The 14090-nt window shown below is 45.2% G+C and overlaps 1 protein-coding gene across 3 annotated transcripts in view; it reads left to right on the top strand.

Moving 5' to 3' along the window:
* LOC126262278 (V-type proton ATPase 116 kDa subunit a 1) overlaps positions 1-14090 on the top strand; it is a 670786-nt gene that overhangs the window by 314967 nt on the left and 341729 nt on the right. For all 3 annotated transcript variants that reach the window (XM_049958792.1, XM_049958795.1, XM_049958791.1), the window contains one exon: positions 6196-6263. The gene's annotated coding sequence lies outside the window, so the exon portion shown is untranslated. The remainder of the gene's footprint in view (positions 1-6195; positions 6264-14090) is intronic.

Raw genomic sequence — 14090 nt, 5'->3', positions numbered from 1 at the left:
GTCTGCCTGTGGCAACTGCATCTCGTACATTTTCCTTTCTGTTGATAAATCTCTCTCTCTCTCTCTCTCTCTCTCTCTCTCTCTCTCTCTCTCTCTCTCTCTGTGTGTGTGTGTGTGTGTGTGTGTGTGTCAAAGAGCTGCTGAATCCAAAACAACTTCGTGTGGCCGTTCGTTTGAAGTCGCACAATTCTGTCTGTCGGTACTAGATTGCGACACCTGGCATTTAAAGCTCGTCTGATGCGCATTCGTGGAGCATAAACACCATTTCGTCGGTAACGGCTAGCCGGAAAGACTTACTTCTGACGTCAGTCTGGTGTGGCGTAAGACGTCTTTCTTTTGTTTCTAATTTTACACAGAGAACCAACGAATGCGCTCTTTCGAGGTTTTCAGAACCGATTTCCGAAAAATCTGGAAAAAAGAAGCCCTTGGAAATACAAATATATAACACTGAAACAGAATAATTCGGTCACAGTTATGTTGGGGATCGATACAAGAAAGTGAAGAAACGAAATAAAGGTAGAAGGTATGAGAAAGACGATTTTTCAACTCACAAGGACACCGTTCGAACTTCCACTTTGCGATTTGATTCATATTGACGAGCTGTTTGGAGCTCGGATTGAACACACACGAAAAGACGGTCAGAGCACGAAGCATGCAGCGAAACTCACTTGGCTTATTTGGTGGTTTTCGTATTTATACCTGCGTATCACGAAAATATAATAAACCACATTACAGATGTTTCGAAAACGCGTCATTTCCTTTTTGTTGTGCTAAAGTGATGGCAAATGTCACATTGCCGGCTGTGCATGATACCAGTAAATCTTACCTAGGAGTTAGCTTTTGGTATTATTTAGTAGTTGATTATGAATAGGAAAGGAGACAGAGTGGGTGAACTTACCAGAGCCATGACAACATAGTTCCGATCGGTACATGCCGGCCGCGCGGCGTGGCCGGCCGCGCGGCTTGGCCGTGCGGTTTGAGGCGCCATGTCACGGATTGCGCGGCCCCTCCCGCCAGAGTTTCGAGTCCTCCCTCGGGCATGGGTGTGTGCGTGTTGTCCTCAACTTAAGTTACTTTAAGTTAAAGTAGTGTGTAAGTCTCGGGACCGATTGCCTCAGCAGTTTGGTCCCTTAGGAATTCACACACATTTGGAAATTTGGTACATTCCGCGCCGGTCGCTGTGGTCGAGCGGTTCTAGGCGCTTCAGTCAGACGGTCGCAGGTTCGAATCCTGCCTCGGGCTTGGGTGTGTGATGTCCTTAGGTTAGTTAGGTTTAAGTAGTTCTGTCTAGGGGACTGATGACCTGAGATATTAAGTCCCATAGTGCTTAGAGCCATTTGAACCATTTTTGGAACGTGCCGCAGTCTTCCCCAGTATGCGAACCACGAGCCCCGCCTGCTTGCGGTTCTCCCCAAATTAAGAGGGACGTTCATTGTTTTCTGAAAGCAGGTTGATTTTATTCAGGATTCCAATAAACTATTTTATTCCCCAATCTTTTGGCTACAAAACCCTGTTTTTCAGTGCGACGGCGTAACGCCACCTGTATGCCCGCCGGGTACAACTCTGCTGCCCGCCCGGTTAGCCGTGCTGTGTAACGCACTGCTTCCCGAGCGGGAAGGCGTGCCGATCTCCGGGACGAATCCTCCCGGCGGATTAGTGTCGAGGTCCGGGTGTGCCGGCCAGCCTGTGGATGGTTATTAAGGTGGTTTTCCATCTGCCCCGCGAATGCGGGCTGGTTTCCCTTACTTCGTCTCAGTTACACTATGTCGGCGATTGATGCGTAAACACTGTATCCACGTACGCATCATTACCACGCAAACATTGGGGTTACACTCGTCTGGTGCGAGACGTTCCCGGGGGGTCCACTGGAGGGCCGAACCGCACAATAACCCTTGGTTCGGTGTGGGGCGGCGGTGGTGGCGGTGGGGTCGGTGGACTGCTGTAGACTCTTGTGGGTTTGTGAACCACTGAGGGCTACGGCGGGGACGAAGCCTCTCTGTCGATTCTAGGTCCCCAGTTCAATACAATAGAATACCACTCTACAGGTCGACGTCGGAGCCAACGTGTTGCTCCATCAGTAACCTCCCCGTCATCTACGTAATGATTTACTCGGAGTCCGTCCTTCATTGGGCCAAACAAGTGGAACTCAGAATATATGAGGTCCGGGTTGTAGGGTGGATGAGGAACAACAGTCCCATGACGTTCTGTGGGTTCCTCTCGGGTGCGCAGACTTCTGTGAGTCCTTGCGTTGTCGTGGAGAAGAAGTTCGTTTGCATTTCTGTGTCCACGTACACGCTGAAGTCGTTTCATCAATTTCCTGAGGGTAGCACAATAAACTTCAGAGTTGATCGTTATCCCATGAGGAAGAACATCAAACAGAAGCTATGAATCCATGCTTCATCGCCTGTCACGATCAGCCTCGTACAGCGCAAGCAGTCCCACACAGATGGTCCTTCGTTGCTCCTTATGGTTTTCTGCTAGGCGACGAGGAACCCAGCGGAGGGACACCTTTGAGTATATCGACTGGTGGACGAGTGTGTCAGCACTACCAGCACAGATGTCGAGGTGAGCAGCGAAGTGTTTGAGTGTGGTCCATCGATCATCTCGAATGAGATTACGCGCACGTTCCAACACTGCAGGTGTCTCAGCTGTAGTGGGATCGGCCGGTACTTGGGAGACCGGACGTGTTTGCGCGACCATGGTGTGATAATGACAGACTCCTCGAGCAACGACTCAGCGTCCTTTTGTTCACTGCTAGTTCCCCCTAGATATTCTGCAAGCGCCTATGAGTATCTGCGATGCTCTGGTTTTCCGCCAAAAGAAACCCAGCGACAGCTCTCGGCTTGGAATGCCGTTACAGCCGCCATTTTGAAGGCAACGTTAACGCCGCCACCTATCATGAAACTATGGATGTTGAAGCGGGAATATTCCGCAATGTCCCATAGCAAATTCTGCATTTTTTCGACCGAAACTGCCCGAGTAAAAAATGTTGCATTACTTACTGAACGCCTCTCTTACTTTTAGTTCTGTCGATTTTGTTTTGTTAAGACCGACGTGTTTTATATCTGCAGGGAAGTCGTGAATCTAGTCACAAATCTAGTCAGATACTCCGTGAGCTTGTATTTTGTTCACTAATCGGCAGTGCGGAACTGTTTCAAATGCGTTTCTGAAGTCATGGAACTGAGAACGAAGTACATATATCTCTTTCTTAAAACTGCTCTCCCCCACTGATTGATTCGATTCGGGTTCCTGTAACAACTAGTGGTTTGACCGATTACAAATTTCAGGGTTCTTAAGCTCATTTCAAATCCGTATCTCCTTTCGCGTTCAACAGGCTATTGAGCCGAGGGTATAAGATTTCATTGCAGTGGTAACTCCTCTTACTGTCAATATTAATCAGTTGTAGCGACTAATGAGAATCCCACGAATCGTAACAGAACAGCTTTCCCGCGCGGTGGCACGGATTTCGCCCGGAACTTCGGCTTCCGTGGGAGCCTAATCTGGCGTGCTCACGAGGTCGCTTGGCTCTTGTCAGTTGCTTACAGGTAAACAAGCGCGAGTTTGTTTGGTCTGGTAAAACGGGCCGTGCTGCAACCTGGCTACAGTTAAATCTGGAGCGCGCAGGTAGGAGGTGGGTGGGTGCGTTCTGTAGTAGCCTTTCCTAGAGCCGTCTGCTCTTTCTTAACTGGGCACTGCTTCCCGTCCAGATCGTGACCTAGGCACCAGCTTCCCCTCGTACTTGCAGGCGTAATTAATATTGGCCTGTAGCTTAATCTGCATCTAACATTTTTAAGAACATATTTCTTATTATAGGAAACAGCGATCTATAACTATTATAAATAAACTGGAAGCAGACTTGATCGCAAAAAAATTTTTATGTGGTGACCGGTTTCGATCTTATTATAAGATCGTCTTCAGACCATAGATGGCTGCCGGAGGCGGTGGCGCATGGCAACCCTCCTGCTTGTGGCTGGTGGTGTACTGCCAACTGTGTCTGAGAGATAGATAGATACAGAGAGAGAGAGAGAGAGAGAGAGAGCGCCGACGAGTGCTTTTCTTTTTTTTTTTGGGGGGGGGGGGGAGGTTGGTGGTTTGAATTGTATAGTGTTGTACTAGCTGTTTGCGACTGGGTGAAAACTTTGACTTTTCGTTTCAATATTCTGTGGAGGGGTTCCTGGTTGAGTGTAAAGGTGTTGGGTGGTATTATTATTACATTGGACAGTATTATTATATTAATCCTCTTTGGGAGCGTTATTCTATTATTTTATCTATTAGTGTAAATAATTAATTTGCTTGGCATGTATATGTGGTCATTCAATAGGGTTTTTCTTTCTGCTTTGGTTTTCTGCATGTGGTAATTTTCTTGCAGGTTTAGGAGGTGTTTTTTTATTGTTGGTCCTAATTATTTTCATGTCATCTTCGCTAGTGGTTGGTTTGTGGTCATGTTCTCTTAGGTGTTATGCAAATGTGGAGTGGTTTGTCCCATATTTCCAGGCTCTCATGTGTTCTTTGTATGTGACATCAGATGTTCTACCTGTTTGTCCTGTGTATCTGCGTTCACAAGTGTTACACTGTTGTTGATATATATCTGCTTTCTGCCGTATGTCTCTGTTTTTTGTCAGTTCTGGGGAGTATTTTTGTATAGAGTTGTCCGTTGTGTATGTTTATTCTCTGTCTTTTGAAACTGTTGGTGATTTTATGGGTAAGTTTGTGTTTGTACGTCATTGTGTACCATATTGTGTTTTCTTTCATCTTTTTGTGATTATCCTGCGTAGTTGTTGTGGGGCTTCATGTTTGTGTTTGGTTCTGTTGTGTTGTTGTCTGTGGTTTGGTGCTTCCTGCTTTATCTTACTTTTAATTTTGTTGTTTAGCTTTGTGACTGTGTTATTATCGTAACTATTATTTTCTGCTATCTGCTTTATGTCCAGCTCTTTTTAGTAGCTTTCTTGCCGGCCGAAATGGCCGTGCGGTTAAAGGCGCTGCAGTCTGGAACCGCAAGACCGCTACGGTCGCAGGTTCGAATCCTGCCTCGGGCATGGATGTTTGTGATGTCCTTAGGTTAGTTCGGTTTAACTAGTTCTAAGTTCTAGGGGACTAATGACCTCAGCAGTTGAGTCCCATAGTGCTCAGAGCCATTTAGTAGCTTTCTTTGGTGAGTGGTACTGTGTTGAGTCTATGGAGCATGTGTCGAAGTGCTGCTTGCTTTTGTGAGTGTAAGTGGTTCGAGGATTGGGGAATGATAATGTCCGTCCATGTATACAAAGGGTCAGAATGATCAATAGGTATTTGTTTATGAAAGTAGATTCAACATATTTTTTCAGGACATGGGAGATCTATGTAGTGGTGAAAACCAAATGTCGATCTGCAGGCTGAACATTTGCAAAATATGGCGACGGGAGTGTTCTGGCATGGGGCTGTATTCCGTCATTTGGTGTAAGAGTGAGAACTTGCAAAGACATCACGTTAAACAAGGGGCGTTGTCTCAACACCCTGAAACCATATCAGCACGGAAGTGCGAAAATGTGTGGGATTAGATCTACATTCAAATATTTCAAAGGCAAAATGATCCTTTGCAAAAGAACGGCTTGTTCATCACCATCAAAAAGCTGTTCGGGTACCACCTAAGTCGCTAAACTTTCACACGACAGAAAATTCATGGCACGCAGTGTACAGACGGGTCAGGAGATTTCCAGTCAGCTCTCAAAAAAGACACGAAAAAGAAGCTGACGGAAGAATGGAAACTAATTATTCCTGAGTTAGCCACGAAACTGTCTGGTAACATCCTCCCTTCTTGGGTCTCAATAATCTTGCTGTTGCGTTTTTCCTTTTAGCATTTTAAATAAAATTTTAACGTTCGGTACTTACATAAACTGCCAAGTATGTGTTTTCTTGTTTCCATAGTTTAATGATATTACACACCAGACATGATTGCAGGCTTCATTTACTCGGTGTTTCGCCTGTCACAAAAGGCATAACGTCCAATTTGTATAATTGCAGCACGTTCACTTTCATTCTCGAATGCATACTGTGTTGTATTTACACCAATTACGTTTTACAAATGTTGTTTTGTTATCTTTCGTCAACAACTTTCAACTTGTACTTTTTGTATAATCATAACAGTGTTGATATTTCTAGAGTAATTATTGAGTTGTTGTCTTACCTGTTTGTTTATACCAAATGTTTAATTCTTTTCAGGTGATAAAGAAGTCTCGACGGCAGGCCTTGGTGTTGCAACTGTTTAGCTGTAGCATAACACCTGAAGCGTGAGTACTTTCTAAACGAATTAATCCTCAGGGATTTGTAGATTTATTTCGATGAAAATGCACATATCACAAACGAAAAGTACAAGTAGTTCAAGAACTCTGCTCGCACTGTAAATGAATCAAGAAGTATAGAATACTGTGGAAGAACAAAGGAAGGTAGGTTAACGTACCGTCGACATGAGAAGCGGAATAGCAGTTCGCCTCTTTGGAGTTGGTAGAAGGTATGGCAGAAAGGGGACTTTTAGTCCTGCTTTTCCAGAACACATCTCAAGTAGTAAAAAAAAAATTGCGACACATCACAAGATTAGCCGGCCGCTGGTGGCCGAGCGGTTCTGGCGCTACAGTCTGGAACCGCGCGACCGCTACGGTCGCAGGTTCGAATCCTGCCTCGGGCATGGATGTGTGTGTTGTCCTTAGGTTAGTTAGGTTTAAGTAGTTCTAAGTTCTAGGGGACTTATGACCTCAGCAGTTGAGTCCCATAGTGCTCAGAGCCATTCGAACATCACAAGATTCACAACGGAATATTTACCAGATTGCTTTCTGCAAGTGGGCCAAAAGTCTAGTGGCTGCTAGTCGCTCTTACACGACTGTAAAAAAGTTCCCCCACAGAATTTTGTGGTTAGTGGAAGATAATATCCAGTACTTTAGAGACGATCTCTTTGAGGAATATGACAAAGGTTATTTATTTATAAATGCAGCAATCAGGAGATCATTCTAGTTAAATTTTAACCATCGATCACTATCAACGTACCGTTAGTAGTCTATGAAGAAAGAAAATGTACACCTGATCTCTTGTCCACAGACAGAAATGCACATCCTGGAAAAAAAAAGCGAAGCACTCATGAGAAGCAGAGTTCACTGGTTCTTATTTCAGTGATTAAAAAATCGTGTCAACGAAAGAGTCCACCTGTCAGCACGAAGTACCTTACCCTCTAACCTGAATGCACGCACTGTTTGGATTGGGGAAAGTGTCGTAAAGTCGTTGCAGCCTCTCCAGAGGAAAAGTGGCCAACAACTGTTGTACCTCGTCCTTGTTTGGCTGCCATGCGACTTCATCTTCGGTTGCCGGACTCGTTATCATTGATTTTAGGAGACAACGCCTCATCGGCTGATTCGGTTTTACGTTTCATCCGTGAGGGTGGGTTTTATCGTTCGATCTGAGTTTTAGCGCATGCCCTTTGTCCCTCTGTGTCCTTCACCCTAGTGCTTTTAGGATGGTGGTTTTAATGTGTTGTAGGGTGGCTGGCTTTTCTTTTTTATTTTCGTGGTCGGCCAGCCACTGTAATCTTCTTCTTGTTTTACTCTCTTCTAACTGTTTCTTGCATCTCTCTGTTGTTTTCTTGTCTTCTTTTGTTCCTTTTAGTGTGCGTTGCCTTTCCTTCGTTCTTGTGGTCTTTCCTTTCTTTCCGTTTTGTGTTATATGTCTAGTCTGTTTTATTCTCATACTTGTGGCATTGTTTTATTATGAACAAGGGACCGATGACCTCGTAGTTTCGTCCCTTCCCCCCTCTTTTAAACCAACCAACCAACCAACCAACCAACCTTGTCCTTGATTCCTGGAGTCTGGCACTAGGGCGGAACTGACGTCCGACCTGGTCCCACACATTTTCCACTGGAGACAGAACAGGCGATTTTGCTACCTACGGGGGTACTTCAACATCACACAGACTGTCCATAGACGCACATGCCATGTATAGACGATGTTCTGTTGAAAAATAGCAACACGGTGACGTCACATGAGTAGAAGTAACACAGGAAGACGCAGGATGTCCGTGATGTGACGTTGTGCCGTCAGTTCCCTCAATCAGTACCATATGTGACCTAAAGTCGTATTTGATGCCTTCCTAACCATAAAGCTAGGAGTAACGGATCTGAACCTCTCAAGGACATTGGTAGAATGTGATCTCTAACCCAGTTTCCTTCACACTCGCTGATGGTCATCTGGAGTAGTGCAGAAACGCGATTGACCGCTGAACTCAAATGCGATGCCATTCATCGGCAGTCCATGCTTCCTGATCGCGGCACCATTCCAAATGCATCCGCTTGTGTTGTGTTAATAGCAGCCTACGCGTGGGACGGTATTTCCCTCGTCCAGCTGCAGCTAGTCTTCGATCAGTGGTATGGGATGATACAGAATGTTGAAGTGTGTGGATTATTTGTTCTCGGTTGATAGGTGCAGATTTGAAGGGATTACGATTTTCTTGGTGACCAGTGTTGTGATAGTCACTTGTGGTTGTCAGTCTTTCTCGACCGGAACCTATGTAGCTTCACGTTCCCACCCATTCCAACATAGATCTTGCTCCCCCCTTCGCCCTGATTGGACTGGCTTCGACTGGGCTTGGTGGTTGACCCCCACCTTCCGCCTTCCCACTCCTTTCCTTGTGGGGTCTGTTTTATCTTGAGTATCTTGTCTACCTGTGCTTCTTCCTTCATGCTCGTGTCATTCGTCGCTTTCTTTCCCTCCTCTCTTCTTCTGCCTTCTTCCTTCCTTCTCTGTCAATCGTTTGTAATTTCATGGTCATTGTAGTTCCCTTTTATAGTGTGAGGCTATATCGGTTTTATTTTTTCCAAGGTCGGAGGGACTGTTGACCGCGTAGTTTGGTCCCTTCTCCAACCCAACTAACCAATTAACCATTCCAACATAGAGCCACTGTCACATTCAAATGCGCCATGAAATAGTGATATTGCACCATTCAGCTAGCCACCGAAATGGAGATCAACAATGACATCCCTGTCAGCTTATTGTATGTACGTATCGCTGTCTCTCACTCGATGGTTGGATGGCCCTGCCCATAATGCTCCAAACGCTCTCAGCTGGGGAAAGATCCAGCGACTTTGTTCACGAAAGTAGTGTTTGGCAAGCGCGAAGACAAGCAGTAGACACTCTCGCTGTGTTGCCGAAATGTAAGACGAGGATGGTTTACCATAAAGAGCAACAAAACGTGGCTTAGAATAACGTCGACGTGCCGCTGTGATGTAAGGGCGCCGCGAATGACAACCAACGGGTCTTGGTATGAAATGAAACGGCACTCCAGTCCCTCACTCCTGGTTGTCGGCACGTATGGTGGGCGATAGTGAGGTTGACATCCCACCGCTGTCCGGGGCATCTCCGGACACTTCTTCGGCCTTGAATCCCATTCACTGGAGTAGAATTATCTTCAGTGACGAGTCCCAGTTCTAAATGAGTCCCGATGACCAGCAAAGACGTGTCTGGAGACGCCTCGGACAGCGGTGGAATAGCAACTTCCTGTCGTCCGCCATGCGTTCTGACAACCAGGAGTGATATCTGTAGTGTCATTTCTTTTCATAGCAGAACCTCTTTGGTTGTCATCCGCGGCACGCTTACAGCACAGTGCCACGTCGATGATATTCTGTGCCCCGTTTTGTTGCTCTTCACAGTAAGCCACCTTGAGCTTACATTTCAGCAAGATAATACCCTCCTGCACACTGAGAGAGTTTGTACTGCTTGTCTTCGTGCTTTCTAAATCCTACCTCGGCCGAAGATCGCCGTATCTTTCCCCAGTTGAGAACGTTTGGAGCATCACGTGCAGGGCTCTCCAGCCAGATGGCCATTTTGATGATCAAACACATCAATTGGATGAATTTCGCACGATATCCCTTGGGACGACATCCAACAATGTCAATCAGTGTCAAGCCGAAAAACTGCTAGGATAAGGCCTACAGCTGGACCAACGCGTTATTGACTTGGTCAGTTTGTGAAGCTATTTCTCAATAAAACATCAATTTTTCTGAAATTTTATTCATTTGTTAGTCTGTATATGTACCGATTTCGATCCCATTCCGGCAATTCCTTCGTGTTGCGTCTTTTTTTCTTTTTTCTTTTTTTTTCTTAGTGTATTTGTCCTGGGTATTAGTTCGTGGGTAGGAGCACGCAATCATAATAATTTAATTAACACCACAAAAAATCAAGCTGGGAGCATGAAACTTGATGGTACATGTATTCTTTCAATGCGGCGTACTTTTCCCAGTGGTATGTTACTTCGTGGAGGAATTTGCATTTTGGCTCTTCCGGAAGTGTTCCTGGTTCAATGGCTCTGAGCACTATGGAACTTAACTTCTGAGGTCATCAGTCCCCTAGAATTTAGAACTACTTAAACCTAACTAACCTAAGGACATCACACACATCCATGCCGGAGGCAGATTCGAACCTGCGACCGTAGCGGTCGCGCGATTCCAGACTGCAGCGCCTAGAAATGTTCCTGCTCGAAAATCACCTCGTCGTAATTCTGGAGAATGCTCCTACGCAGTAATTTCTTCATCCACGACCACGAAAAGAGGAACTAGTCGCTGGGTCCTCTGTAGAGAATGCAAGGGGTGAAGCAAAACTTGATAGCACAAAGAATGAGTTGAGGAGTTGTGTAGCAAAAGCACCACCTCGAATAGCTTACTGCGGCACGTCGTCTTCGGTGACTCCAGTAAACTCGTTGGCAGATTCCAGTAGTATACTGTAGCCGTCCGCTGTGGCCGAGCGGTTCTAAGCGCTTCAGTCCGGAACCGCGCTGTTGCTACGGTCGCAGGTTCGAATCCTGCCTCGGGCATGGATGTGTGTGCTGTCCTTAGGTTAGTTAGGTTTAAGTAGTTCTAAGTTCTAGGGGACTGATGACCTCAGAAGTTAAGTCCCATAGTGCTCAGAGCCATTTGAGTATACTGTAACAGTTTTCCACAGCGGACGCGCCTCACTTGGCGCCTAGATACCTCGACACTCCCCAGACGACACACCTTCCTAAACAAACTGCTGTGAACTCACGAAACTGGCCGCACGGAGCGCTGGCTGCAGCTAGACGAACGGTCGTGTTGGCTCTTCCTGGCGTGTCACCTTCGAACATTATACTACCTGATAAATCATGCGCATTACGTCATTCCTCTACCATAGATGACGAAGCATTAATATCGGCAGTTTTCAAAAGGGAAATGACATCTTGAACCGACTGAATTCTGCAACAATTAAATTTTCATCGCAGTGTAAAATTTTGCAAAGATGGAATTTCAGATATATTTGGCAACAAATTCTGAAATAACAGAAGATCGTCATTTTAGAGTCCGTCGATGTGATGCGCCAGTGCTAATTTTTTTGTTCTCTCAAGGTCCAACAACCGGTCGCCTTTGCTTACTACAATCACTGTGTTTGGAGACGGTAACTGTTCGAAATGGCGCAAAGAGCTTGTGGCAATATGATCAGCGCCTCCCGCACTTCGTGGAGATTACTCTAGAGATATACTAGCTTTGTAATTAGTATTTTGTTTTTGTAGTTTTTCTGTAATAGTCGTGAGAAGAATGTCGAACGATTTTGCAGTCAGTCGTAAATAACCAAAAAATGTGTTTTGAATCTCCCGAAGTTGTTTGTAAACGTGTCGAATTCACCTCGTCCACTTCTGTCACTATTAATACTTTAGCATGATGGTAGTTTCCAAAGCAGTTCATATTTCAAAAATATATTTTCTGTGGGAAGGATTTTCTGACTCATCGCTGGAAAAGACATTTCCACGGTGCGAGTGAGCAACATGCTTCTGGTGAATGGCATCGATGTTCCGGTGTGGCCAAGTGCATCCAAGCGCTTGCCGCCAAGCGAGCGCGCCCGGTGTGGCCGTACTCTTATGGACATAATCCGTTATCACTCCACCATTCCGATGCCAAGAAAACAGCAGCATCTTGCCCGGTGATGAGTCTTTGCCCTTTCCGTTTCTGGTCAATCTGCACGTTTCCACTGCTTGCTTTGCTCTTCAGGAGTCATAATGATACACGTAGCTCTCGTACATTGTGACGAGGCGGCTGAAGAGGTCGTCGGGATTGGCACGATTTCTGGTGCTGCCTCGCTTCTATGCATTTTTTGGACGGGTGTGAGCAGTCTAGGAACCCAGCGTGTGGCGAGCTTTTTCATGTTCAAAATGCCATGTATGAGGTTGAAAATACTAATCCATGATTGATTTTCGTTTTTCCACTACCGCATCGATGCCCACCCTTGAGCAACAGGGCATCCACGTTTCTTGAGATTCGCAATGCTTCGTAGAGAGACAGTGTGTCAGTTCTTCATTATTTACATGGGTTCGAATACAATAGAAGGGACTGCACAACCTCATTTGACATATATGAGGGCTATGTATTTTTTTTCTAAGTCTCCGATCGGTCTGGAAATTAAAACCACAGTGAAACTCCGGCGATGTGTTACGCAGTTTCTCTAGTATGCCCGTCTATCACATCACATCACATCACGTCGCTCTCACTCACTTCTATGCGCACAGTGAGATCATAAAGATATACAGACAACAGTATCAGCAGACAAATTTGAAGTGCTGCTGAGGGTGTTTCCTTTTTCATGTTAATTCTCAACAGCGTGCTGCAAGTGCGATGAAGAACCCCCCCCCTCTGCAGCGTTTTTGATGGGAAACTGTAACATGTGTTCAAATTCAATGGTTCAAATGCCTCTAAGCACTATGGAACTTAAAAGCTGAGGTCATCAGTCCCCTAGACTTAGAACTACTTAAACCTAACGAACCTGAGGACATCACACACATCCATGCCCGAGGCAGGATTCGAACCTACGTCCGTAGCGGGCGCGATTCCGGACTGAAGCGTCTAGAACCGCTCGGCCACAACGGCCGGCTTAACCTTGGTTTGTTGTGTTCTGAACTGCACTGGTATGTGCCTGTGATGAAAGTGAACATGAACAATGCAGGTGATGTGATTACGTAAACGCTATCTGATATATTGAGTCGCCAAAACTATCTGAAACTGTAACACTGTATTGTAGTTAACTTTCACCAAAAAGCAAAACAGTATTCTAAATAAGCTACCCGGTGACATTTTGTATTGTGTAGTGCAGTGAACAGTGGTGCAATTTACGATCTCGTAGTATGTGGCTTGCAGTTTCAACACACGGAATTGATAGAATAAAAGTTCTATATAAAATTAAGAAATTAATTTTGAACGAATAAATGTCCAAAACTTTTCTGTGAAGATACCCTGTAAATTTATGTACGCAGATTGACAAAATAAAATTCTAAACATTAAATAACGCACATTCAAATGTAACTCTACAGTGTAAGAATGAGACCGTCGGACAAAGAAGTGAAATTTTGAACTAAACTTTACCTAAGCTGAACCTGATATTAAACACATGAAAAAAGAGAGATAGTAGAACATGAGAAAGCATGCGAAGGTAGAATCCGATGGCGACAGATACCTGGGATGCGGCGTTATCTGTAAGAACTCAACATCATCATCATTATCATCATTTACGCATAAACACAACATTTAGGTCCATTGGCAGTATACAAAACTATACAAATACACAAACATAAAAATAATGAATTGATCAACACATCCAGTCCGCAAATCATAAACTAGTTATGTCTTTCTGCCTCGTTCGCGCGATCTCTTTGCCGTTGGGCCGCGCCGTCTTGGGGCATCTTGCCAGGGTTCGCGCCGCTCCCCCCGTCGGACGTTCGAGTCCTCCCTCGGGCATTAAGTAATGTGTGAGCCTAGGGACCGATGACCTCAGCGGTTTCGTCCCATAGGAACTTACAATAAATTTCCAAATTTTCTTGGCCGTGTATCAGTACAGATTCGCTCTTCCATTGTCTCTGTCCCTGCCCATGTCTCACAGCCATACATTATAACTGGTCACAAGATTGACATATGTACAAATGCAATTTGCTTTCCTGTGATACAATGTTTGACAGCTGCAGGTGGTTCAAACCGTAGTACACCCGTTCGTATTTATTGTTATTTCTCTAATTTCCATTTGTCTCACGTTTATCAGTGTTGACCCCTGGTACTTCATTGCTTCGACTCTCAAAATAGTGACCC

This window comes from Schistocerca nitens, chromosome 6, assembly GCF_023898315.1.
Source record: "Schistocerca nitens isolate TAMUIC-IGC-003100 chromosome 6, iqSchNite1.1, whole genome shotgun sequence".
In the NCBI taxonomy this organism is placed as follows: domain Eukaryota; kingdom Metazoa; phylum Arthropoda; class Insecta; order Orthoptera; family Acrididae; genus Schistocerca; species Schistocerca nitens.
The sequence above is the reverse complement of the archived record's forward strand: the minus strand, read 5'-3'. Positions and strand labels throughout refer to the sequence as shown.